The sequence below is a fragment of the Babylonia areolata genome, chromosome 17, assembly GCF_041734735.1.
Source record: "Babylonia areolata isolate BAREFJ2019XMU chromosome 17, ASM4173473v1, whole genome shotgun sequence".
In the NCBI taxonomy this organism is placed as follows: domain Eukaryota; kingdom Metazoa; phylum Mollusca; class Gastropoda; order Neogastropoda; family Buccinidae; genus Babylonia; species Babylonia areolata.
The window spans coordinates 1,011,312-1,024,368 of record NC_134892.1 but is presented as its reverse complement, the minus strand read 5'-3'; positions in this window follow the sequence as shown (position 1 = coordinate 1,024,368).

Sequence of the window (13,057 nt, the reverse complement as noted above, 5' to 3'; positions counted from 1 at the left end):
AGGAAACTTAACAATTTCACAAAATACCCAAAAAGGTGTGTTGTCTAAGTTTCAGAACTGGTTTGTAAAAATTCAATGGCAATTTTTCCTCATTATCAGGTATATCAAAACCGAAATGTCAGTTTCAGCTTCACAAGAAGGTTAACTGTGTTCGCACAAATCCATGCACGCTGCACCACATTTGACAGGCAGATGCCTGACCAGCAGTATGACCCAACAAGCTCGTCAGGCTTTGAGTGTATGCATATGATGTCATATTTGCGTACCTATCACTTAGTGGACTTATTCTACAGAATTTTACCAGAGTGCAACTCTTGTTGCCATGGGTTCTTTTTCGTGTGTGCTGCACACGTGGCCTCAGTTTATCATCTCAACCTAAATACCAGACGCTCGGTTTGATTTTCCTTGGGAGAAAAGGCGAGACCGTGATTGGAACCCAGACCCTCACGGACACTGTATTGGCAGATAACCATTCTGCCACCTTCTCCAAAGGGCGCAATAGCCGAGTGGTTAAAGCGTTGGACTTTCAATCTGAGGGTCCCGGGTTCGAATCTCAGAGATTTTTCTCCCAGGTCAACGTTCGTGCAGACCTGCTTGTGCCTGAACTCCCTTTGTGTGTATTTGCACGCAGTATATCAAATACGTACGTTAAAGATCCTGTAAACCATGTCAGAGGTGCGTTCTCAGGCTGTGGTGTGATGAACAGTGATAATCGATTTGCATTTTATTTCCTTTGTATACATTTTTGTTTTTAAGTTGGTTATAGTTACTTAATGTCATTTCACTTATGTTGTTACACTTGATATTCAGGGATATATATATAAAATTGTGTGTGTGTGCGTGTGTGTGTGTGTGTGTATCTACGTGCGTGTGTATGTGTGTGTGTGTGTGTGTGTGTGTGTGTTTGATTTAGAACTAGTTGTCTGCACTGGCTTCAAGAGGAACAGCGATCGTTAGCCATCTCCCCAGACATTCCTTGTCGTCGATCGTTGCGCTAAATATGGACACCGTGTTCTTTGTGAACAAGAGCGATGTGACGAAAATAGCCTGACAATTCTCGTGGAAACGATTTAACTCTCTCGAGCCCTGTCGTCCCCCCCCCCCCCCCCCCCACATACACACATAGCCCCCCTCTCCCCGCCTCCCCCACAACCCCCCGGCACCTCACACTCCCATCCAACCCACTCCTTCCGTCCCCCCTCCCCCCTCCTCTCCTCCCCCACGCTCCAAGGCACTGAAATCTTAATCATATCTGCCAACTGTGAAAGTGGGTTTCTCGATCAGTTTAACACACACACACACACACACACACACACACAGACAAACACACACACACACACACACACACACACACAATCACCTTTAACCTGCAACTCAATGCCAGTTACGGGAATCAGGTTTCGTTTGTTGTTGCGTCCCTTTCGCATGAAAAAACAACAATCTTTGTTAAAGGTCCCAAATACACAGTTTTAAACTTTCCAGAGCCATGCAACATCGGTTTTGATATGCGAAGTCAAATGTTATTTAAAATCATGAAAATACGTGATACTGCAAACACTCATGCCGATTCAGTCATATTTAACACACACACACACACACACACACACACAGCTGGAGCGAATTTTATCTGTGGCATGGAATCTCATTCGAACAGACCACTTTGCTGAGAGGGTTGTGACGTCACATACAGTGGTCGATACAAAACAATGCCGGCAATACCGACTGACACTGACACTGACTCGTTATAAACGCCGAAATTGTGTGCTGTAGCATAAGGCAGGGAAATAATGATGTTGTGTTGTTTATCTAATCACCTAATGAACGTGATTTATGAGGGAGTTGACAACAATGAAGTTTGCATTTGTTACCAACATATTTCCAATAATGATCCCCCAACTTTTTTCAAAGCATTGTTTGCACGAGAAAATCGTATATTTAGGACCTTTAATGTTTGCTCCAGAAAACAGTGTGTTCAGGACCTTTAATGTTCAGGACGTTTAATGTTTGCTCCAGATGTGTTTTCAGGACCTTTAATAGAAAATATGTTTGTTAAGGATCTTAAAGTTTAGGACCTTTAATGTTTGCTCCGAAAAACAATGGTTTCATGACCTTTAATGTTTGCTCCAGTAAACAGTGTGTTCAGGACCTTTAATGTTCAGGACGTTTAATGTTTGCTTCAGATGTGTTTTCAGGACCTTTAATAGAAAATATGTTTGTTAAGGATCTTAAAGTTTAGGACCTTTAATGTTTGCTCCGAAAAACAATGGTTTCATGACCTTTAATGTTTGTTCCAGAAAATAGTGTGTTCAGGACCTTTAATGTTTGCTCCAGAAAACAGTGTGTTCAGGACCTTTAATGCTGTCTTGGGCCAACCTTCCTTGACGGTCATTGAGAATTGCTTCTGGTGTGTGCTGTTTTTTGACACCTTTTCGCACTCCGGCGTGCTATTTTCAGATATTTTGTCGAACTCCAATTTAAGCTGAAAAGCGCGCGTGGAAACGGTGGCGTGGTGTAGAAAGAAAAAAAAAGAAAAGAAAAAAACAAAAAAACAACAACAACAACAACGAATTTAAAAAAAAACTAAAAAAACAACAACAACAAACAAACATAAAAACCCCTCACTCATTAAAAAACAAAACAAAAAAAACAACGAAAAAGACATTTGCCACATCATATCTTACACACACACACACACACACACACACACACACACACACACGTGTGTGTGTACGCACACACATACTCAAATACACGTATACATAATGAAAATAACGTACATGCAGAGGGGTGGTGGTGGTGCAGAGACAGACAGAGAGGAAGGGATGGGGGAGAGGGGGGAGGGGTGGAGGGAGAGGGGTAAGGGGGAGGGGGGTGCAGAGACAGACAGAGAGGAAGGGATGGGGGAGAGGGGGGAGGGGTGAAGGGGGAGGGGGGAGGGGGAGGGGGGTGCAGAGACAGACAGAGAGGAAGGGATGGGGGAGAGGGGGGAGGGGTGGAGGGAGAGGGGGAGGGGGGGTGCAGAGACAGACAGAGAGGAAGGGATGGGGGAGAGGGGGGAGGGGTGGAGGGAGAGGGGGAGGGGGGTGCAGAGACAGACAGAGAGGAAGGGATGGGGGAGAGGGGGGAGGGGTGGAGGGAGAGGGGTAAGGGGGAGGGGGGTGCAGAGACAGACAGAGAGGAAGGGATGGGGGAGAGGGGGGAGGGGTGGAGGGAGAGGGGGAGGGGGGTCCACACGACTTGGCATCTACCATGCGGTCGGACCTACGTGCACCACTCTCTTTTTTATTCCTTTTTTCATTTAAATTTTTTAAAAATTGAAAATGCTTCTTAAGTAGGAAAATTAATTAACACAAAACTATGGTGTTCCGTTCCTGTCAAAAGAATACTTTTGTCAAAAAAAACAACAAAAAACAAAAAAAACCAGCAAGCATAACGCAAACTTGATTGCTCTGCTTGAACCAGAAGTTCCAGGCAAGAAACGGATTAAACCAAACTACAGTGATATGTTCCCGTCAAAAGAATGCTTTTATTAAAAGACAGCAAACGTAACAAAAAAAACTTCCCTTATCCTGCTTAAAACAGAAGCGCTAAGTTCCTGAAAAAGATTCTCCCCCCCACGCCCCCAATACCACCGCCGCCCCCCCACACGCCCCCCCCCCCCCCAAACCTTCCAAGCTAAAAGAGGCTGAAGCATCCCCCCCCACACACACACCCAAACACTCTCTCTAACCTGTCCTGCCCTCCTTAGTATATATTCACATGGTTTATTTAATCTATTCATTCACCGACAAATACTTGTCTGTTGTCCACACGCATTTCGCGGTCACTCAAAGACACAGGTAAACAGCGTGAATGCTGAAAATACAACACACACACAGAGGGTTCTAAAGTGTTTATTTTTGCACGGACATTATTAAAATCTTGAATATATATATTTATATACCGAGACCTTCAAAACAAAAGGCCAATACAAATGCACGAAAGCACAAAAAAATAACGAAAATTTGATTAACAGAAAAGCAAACTGTAGAATACGGAAGGAGAATGAAGATAATGATATGAGAGAGGGAGAGAGAGAGAGGGAGAGAGAGAGAGGGAGAGAGAGAGAGAGGGAGAGAGAGAGAGAGAGGGGGAGAAACAGAGAGCAAGGAGTTCTGTCAAAACACTCCTTTTGTCAAAACAGTCGAAAGCAGTTTTTGATTCTTTGCAAAAAAAATTATTAAAAAAACAACAAAAAACATGTATATAAAGAATAAATACATGAATAAACAAATAAAGAATAAATGATACAATCACTGAAAAACAAATAAATAATTGAATGAATAAACAAACATACAAATCCACTCCCTTGAGACGACTCACCTTCCTGCAGATTAGATTAAAGCCACGTCCACAGGCAATAAAAATCAATAAATCAATCAATCAATATATACAGGAATAAAGAAAAGTTGACTTTCAACAACATGCACATTAAGACCCCCCCCCCCCCCCTTCCCCCGACTCCCCCCCAAAAACCACCACCACCACCACCACCACCAACAACAACAACAACAACAAAACCTCAGAAAAAACAGCGACAACGAAACAAACACCCCAAACCGGAACATGACGACGGTGTGTGATAAAAGAGGGAGACCGAATTCTTCATCAGAATCGCGACAGCGCCGCACTGCCGTGACCCTGACGGGAGAGCATTTGAAAGCCTCTGTACGAAACACATTGAAATGCAACACCAAAGATGCAATGCAGTGATATGTTTTGTCTAGTGCGACTCGAAACCACACAGTACACAAAACAGTTTACGACAAGATACACAACAAAGTATCGAATACAAAACACAACACAGTTACACAACACAGTACACAACAGCACAGCACACAAAACAGTACACAACATCACGGTACACATCAACACGATACATAATAACAGTACGCAACGACACAGTACACATCACAGCGCACCACAATACAACACCGTTCACAACAAACACATAGCACAAAACAAGAACACAGTACACAACGCAGAACACAACACCACCACAACACAGCAAACAACACACTACACATAACAGCAGGCAATAGAGCACACGGCACAGTACACAAAACACACTACACATAACAGCAGGCAATAGAGCACACAACACACTACACATAACAGCAGGCAATAGAGCACACGGCACAGTACACAAAACACAGTACACAACACACTACACAATACAGCAGGCAATAGAGCACACGGCACAGTACACAACACACTACACATAACAGCAGGCAACAGAGCACACGGCACAGTACACAAAACACAGTACACAACACACTACACAATACAGCAGGCAATAGAGCACACGGCACACTACACAAAACACAGTACACAACACACTACACATAACAGCAGGCAATAGAGCACACGGCACACTACACAAAACACAGTAAACAACACACTACACATAACAGCAGGCAATAGAGCACACGGCACAGTACACAACACACTACACATAACAGCAGGCAATAGAGCACACGGCACAGTACACAAAACACAGTACACAACACACTACACAATACAGCAGGCAATAGAGCACACGGCACAGTACACAAAACACAGTACACAACACACTACACAATACAGCAGGCAATAGAGCACACGCCACACTACACAACACACTACACAATACAGCAGGCAATAGAGCACACGCCACACTACACAACACACTACACAATACAGCAGGCAATAGAGCACACGCCACACTACACAACACACTACACAATACAGCAGGCAATAGAGCACACGCCACAGTACACAAAACACACTACACAACAACGACAAGAACACAACACCAACGGCACGTAACACATTATCGACACTTTGTAGTGTCACTGTGTAGTGCAGTTCAATACAGTATTTTACGATTCAGTGCAAAACATGACTTTGGAGTCAGTACGGGACGGTACCGCACAGTGTGAGTAAAAAAAATATTAAAAAATCACTATGCAGCATAATACCACCAGTACGGTGTAGTACAGTACAGTACAGAACACTACACTACACTACACTACACTACACTACACTACACTACAGTGGGGTACAATACAACGCAACACATCCGAAGCGAACACATTACCCTTCAAATCAAAGAAGCACAAAGCAGAGTATTACACAAGTGGACTGAAAACGTGTATCGCACCTTGTCTCGCAAGGAAATAATTCAAACAATACACAAGACAACGGTCAAATCAAACTGAACATGAAACTTAAAATATCAAGTTGAACGCCTCCCGACACACACACACACACACACACACACACACAGAGGCATCAAAAACATAAAACCCCTCAACTTGGCTCAAGTGAATAATTCAAAACAACTTAACACACAAAAATATAACCCGGTTCTATCGTTCAAACTCTCGCCCTGGTTTTCGCATTCGGAGGACTAGAAAGCGAAGACTTGTTTACCATGCACGTTTTACGGACGTTTAGGTGATACCTTACAAATAATTCTTCCTCAAGTTCGTCCTACACGCCGTATGAACCTAATGTATGGTTACACAATCTGTCAAAACCGCTGTGGTCATTTTCACAGCAAGGTTGAACCATGATCCCGGAAGTATGGACTTGATGCCTGTGAAAATGGAAGAAACCTTCCCGTGAATCAGAATAAAAACAGCTCACGAACAACTGAAGGCAAGTTACCCTTGACAGGGCAGGGACCCGGGTTACAGTTTGCCTTGAAGGCCATACGTATTGTGGGCAAGTCTACACAAGGACGGCAACAATCTCACGCTTTATCTACAGACAGCAAAGATAATTATCTTGTGCTTGCAACAAACAAGATTTATATCAACAAGCTGCTTGTATAAAGTGATGAAACATGCAGCGTATAGATACATGTAACTGATTGTTTCTGTTGACAGTTTGATCACTGTAAATTCACGGATGTCGCTGTTGCTATGACCACAGGTTGACATGAACTGACAGCTGGGACAACAGGTTGACATGAACTGACAGCTGGGACCACAGGTTGACATGAACTGACAGCTGGGACCACAGGTTGACATGAACTGACAGCTGGGACCACAGGTTGACATGAACTGACAGCTGGGACCACAGGTTGACATGAACTGACAGCTGGGACCACAGGTTGACATGAACTGACAGCTGTCACCACAGGTTGACATGAACTGACAGCTGTGACCACAGGTTGACATGAACTGACAGCTGGGACAACAGGTTGACATGAACTGACAGCTGTGACCACAGGTTGACATGAACTGACAGCTGGGACCACAGGTTGACATGAACTGACAGCTGGGACCACAGGTTGACATGAACTGACAGCTGGGACCACAGGTTGACATGAACTGACAGCTGGGACCACAGGTTGACATGAACTGACAGCTGGGACCACAGGTTGACATGAACTGACAGCTGGGACAACAGGTTGACATGAACTGACAGCTGTGACAACAGGCTGACATGAACTGACAGCTGGGACCACAGGTTGACATGAACTGACAGCTGGGACCACAGGTTGACATGAACTGACAGCTGGGACCACAGGTTGACATGAACTGACAGCTGTCACCACAGGTTGACATGAACTGACAGCTGTCACCACGGGTTGACATGAACTGACAGCTGGGACCACAGGTTGACATGAACTGACAGCTGGGACCACAGGTTGACATGAACTGACAGCTGGGACCACAGGTTGACATGAACTGACAGCTGGGACCACAGGTTGACATGAACTGACAGCTGGGAGAACAGGTTGACATGAACTGACAGCTGTGACCACAGGTTGACATGAACTGACAGCTGAGACCACAGGTTGACATGAACTGACAGCTGGGACCACAGGTTGACATGGACTGACACCTGGGACAACAGGTTGACATGAACTGACAGCTGAGACCACAGGTTGACATGAACTGACAGCTGGGACCACAGGTTGACATGGACTGACACCTGGGACAACAGGTTGACATGAACTGACAGCTGTCACCACAGGTTGACATGAACTGACAGCTGGGACCACAGGTTGACATGAACTGACAGCTGTCAGGTTGACATGAACTGACAGCTGGGACCACAGGTTGACATGAACTGACAGCTGTGACAACAGGTTGACATGAACTGACAGCTGGGACAACAGCAGAGTGACAGCTGTATCATCAATGGTTTCTCCATGGCAACGGGAAGTCATTTACAGCTGGCTGTCTTTTGTGAAGGACTATGACTCTCAAACTAGGAGGCAAGATAGCACTGGCTCTTAGTGCTACAGCCTTGAGGGCTAGTTGGCCTTTGGGAACCATCCCAACACTGAATGTCCTAGATTCCCTCTTGGCCGTGAGAGTGGGTATGTAACTTGGGCAAGACACTCTCCACTATAACCCAACTGAAGCCCAGATAGTAAAGACAGCTGTTGCCACCTCTGATGTTCTGATGGTCATTGTCGGATACGACTGACTGTCATAAAATCTACGATTAAAAATATAGTCAAATATTATAATAATGAAGCAAAACAAACAAACAAACAAAACCAAAACACAAACAAAAAAAACGCAACCGCAAGAACACACAAGAGGCAAACACTGTGTGTCTCAGTAACAGGGCTATGCATATTGTTTGAAACGCTGTATGTTTCAAAAATGCATTGCTCACGAAAAGTTAACACTTGCACATTCATCATGAAAAGGTCTTTTACACGCAAAGCTAAAAACTGAACACGGGTTATCATTCTTAGTATTATTCATTCAAATGGAAGAAAATGTAGCTTGAAAACAATGGATACAATGAAATGGAAAATTTAAGACAAAGGTTCGAGAGGAAAACCTTTCCCAAAGTGCAGCCACTGAAAGGCAGAGGAAACGAAAGGCCAAAAGAAGGAAAAGTCTTCAACTCGCACAACGTTCTATCCTCTATTACATAGGCTTACGAAAAAGAGTACCTTCAACAAGGGGAAACAGGGGCATCAGAACAATTTGGTACCAAAGAAAAACATGGCGACGGTAATCTTAACTGGTCCGAATGTTGAAATAGTACAGCACTACTCTCTTAAAAGAATGGAACAAAAGTAGATACCTCCCCTCCCTCCTCAACATCATTTCCCACCCACCCACCCTCCCCAACAAATCCCACTCACCCACCCCTTACCCACCCCCATCAAAAAAGAAGGAAAGAAAGAAAAAGAATTTACTGAACAGTTTTTGTTTTCGGACATAAATGAATGAACAGATAAATAAATAGAATTATGATAAAATCATAAAGGCAATGTGATAAACATACGGTAAGTTTAAGACCACAGTTGTAAATATTCATGAAAAAGGCAATCACATGATCTGAGGCACCTGTCACGTGACCTGAGAATATCCTAAAAAAAGAGGGAGGAATGAAAATGCACTGTACTTTCCAACGAGAAAACCCAAGATATGAAATGATACACAAACGAATAGACAAATTCTTACATTTTTGTGGGTCACATCCTAACGATTTCAGCAATTGTTTATCATATTCTCACGACCAGCAGACTTGATAAAATAGTAATAATGATGATAATAACAATTATTATAATAACAACAACAACAACAATAATCAACATCATCATCATCATCATCACTATCGTCATCAAGATCACCATAAGTCGTAGCAGTAGCCTGATCATAGGGATAACATCAAATCCACCATTGCACAAACAACCGACATATTTGAAGTAAAAAAGAAATCTTATATATATATATATATATATATTGTGTGTGTGTGTGTGTGTGTGTGTGTGTGTGTGTGTGTTCACATCTGCAATTTGCAGTATTGTCCTGGTGAATAGATACATATAAGTGATGTTTATCATGTGAATAGGTATGTTGTTATGCACTATTGTATATGTATTGTTTCATATGAGCCCATTATATGGGGAGTTTGCGCCATGTAAGTACAATCTATCTACCTTTCTATTATAACAATTATTATCCTTACTGTATTGTCTGCCGCTGACCTCTCACTGAACACACAAACGGCTGTTGCACGTGCAACACGAACAACTTTGAATAAAAGTGTTGGACTTAGAGAAATTTGACTTTCCAACCAAAGATTGAAGTAATTCAGTGGGTTATAAACGATTAGCTGAGGGTTTTCACTGTAAAGGGAAAGAACTGGCAGTGTGCGTGTAAGAAAACACCTACCTCTTCTTATGAGTGGTGCTCAGTACATTGACTGCATGCACATATGTGTCGAAAATTTAACATCATTTCACCATGCCCTCAAATGAGAAAACTGCTATAAGTTCCTTAACTCTTTTTCCCCCCCTTTTTTATATGCCCCTTCATGTGCACCGTTTCAGTGGCATTACTCCCACGCCGCTCATTCTACATTCCCCCATACACGGCCACACCCGGGTTCGTCCGTCACAGTCCCAGTGTCGGCAGTCCGCAGGGAACCATCGATGTTAGGTCGCCAGGAGGCCACACACCTGCTGCTGAGTCACTTTGGTGGTGTTCGGCAAAGCCTGTTCTGACTTAACGTACTTAGGACAAGTCCTACTAAGCTCCCTACTGACGACAATAATGGCTTAGTCGCGGAGCCAGACTGAGTGAGCGTCTCCCCCAGAGTGGAGACAGCCACCACGTCCTTCCAACGGCAGTCCCCCAATGAATCCGCCAACACTGAAGACCTTGACAAGACTCTCCCCAATCACGGAAGTGGAGGGGTATCGGAACTGTGGTCAGCACGAGAGCAGGGCATTATAGGCCGCATAATTTGGGTCTTTTCTTTTTATGATAGTGATGATGAAGAAGGAGGAGGATTTCCATAACTTTCTTAGTAAACACAGAGGCAGAGACAGAGAGACACAGACAGAGATATAGATGTGGATACTGATATATAAGGAAGCATCAACAAAGGACGAGTTCATGTCAACACAATCATCACTTTCCTAAGCTACGTCTGTGTTGGTGCCCACTGACTGCAACTCCTCTCTCCCACTGTCAGCTGCTGGTGTCACAGCCTCAAAGTTACCAACCTATGGGATTTTACCCCGGCGTATCCCACTGCCCATGTCACCGCTTAAATTTACCTCCCTACTGTGATTTTACCCTGGGATCATTCTGGGCTAGCCTCCAGTGGATCCCATGGGGTCATTTTGTGGCCAGTCAAAATCACCTCCCCACCCCCACCTCTGTGGTGGAAATTGCCCCCTTTGTATGACTTTAACAAGCTATTGAAAAAGGCAAAGAGGAGGTGTGGGGTCGTTTTGGGCTGTCCTTTACTGACCATCATCCCACATCCACTGCATTATAACGTTGTAACTTAAAGGGAGCATACGTGGGGGAATCCTCCTTTGACAGCAGGTGTTGATTCTAACTGGGCCCAAACTAATCCTACTTTGACATCCGGTGTTGATTCTAACTGTGACCAAATCAATCATATCTTGACAGCCAGTGTCGATTCTAACTGGGCCCAAATTAATCCTACTTTGGCAGCTGGTGTTGATTGTAACTGGGCCAAAATTAATCCTACTTTGACAGCCAGTGTTGATTGTAACTGGGCCCAAATCAATCCTACTTTGACAGCTGGTGTTGATTCTAGCTGGACCTAATCAATCCTACTTTGACATCCGGTGTTGATTCTAACTGGGCCCAAACTAATTCTACTTTGACATCTGGTTTTGAATCTAACTGGGCCCAAACTAATCTTACTTTGACATCCGGTTTTGATTGTAACTGGGCCCAAACTAATTCTACTTTGACATCTGGGGTCATTTCAAGTTAGCTTAGAATGACCCCAAAGTCCATTACGAGCGGGTGAAGAATCCAAGTGGAGTGGATGGGGTGAGGAGAGTGGGGGGTGTGGAGGAGGGGGTCAGTTCTCATTAGCTGAAGTTTACCTCTGGGTGCCTGGTCTGTATAGAACCCTCCCCCTCCCCCTGTGGTTAATTCATCTGGACCAGTCAGGTTTGACCTTGGGACAAAACCTATCTGGGGTATGAACAGGCTGATGCACCGGGCCTGCTGAGTTCCAGTTTCTCAAAGAGGCGTCACTGCCTTCGGACGAATCCAAATACGCTGCACCACTTCCCACTCCTGGCTCTCTTCTGTACTATTCAGTCATCTGCGTTCTCTCTCTCAATATATATATATATATATATATATATATAGAGAGAGAGAGAGAGGCATATCTATATCTATCTATCTATCTATCTGTATATATATATATATATATATATATATATATATATATACACATATACACGCATACATACATTTAGCACACTATCTTGCACGAGTACGCTCCTGTTCATTACAAATGTCATTGCGATTTAATCTGATCTTGGTGACGTGAAAAGATCGTAAAATGTGAAGACGTGCTTGTTCTGAGGGGTTTCTTAACCACAAGGTCACAACATTAAGATAAGGCTGTATTGATATTCACGGATGCATGACAAGATAACGTGTGTGGCATCTTGAAAATCATATCCCATAACCAGCACTAAAGTGAAAAGGTTCACATCTAACTCTTTCACTGACGAAGAAAAATTAGAGCGAAGAAATACAAAATAATGGAAAGCGGGACTTTATATACAGATGTAATCGAAGCTTGGAGTACGAATGAGTATACTTATCGATTTCTTTGTCAATAAAAATGACATAATCTTGGAGTGGAAGGTCACATTTTGATTGATTATCACGATTGCTCTCTTTGATTATCACTCTATAAAGGTGGGCACTTGTTGCGGTACCAAACAAACAAATCAAAACACTGACATGCACAAACAAAGAAAGCTCAAGTCGTGTCAACACGACCTTTCACCCGTCAGTCGGCAAGGGGGGGTGGGGGTCAAGGCATCTGTACACGTCACCAAGCTAAAACCATCCACATCCCGAGGCGAGCAGAGTGTGGTCACACCAAGCCACAACCATCCACATCCCAAGGCGAGCAGAGCGTGGTCACACCAAGCCACAACCATCCGCATCCCAAGGCGAGCAGACCGTGGTCACACCAAGCCACAACCATCCACATCCCGAGGCGAGCAGAGCGTGGTCACACAAAGCCACAACCATCCACA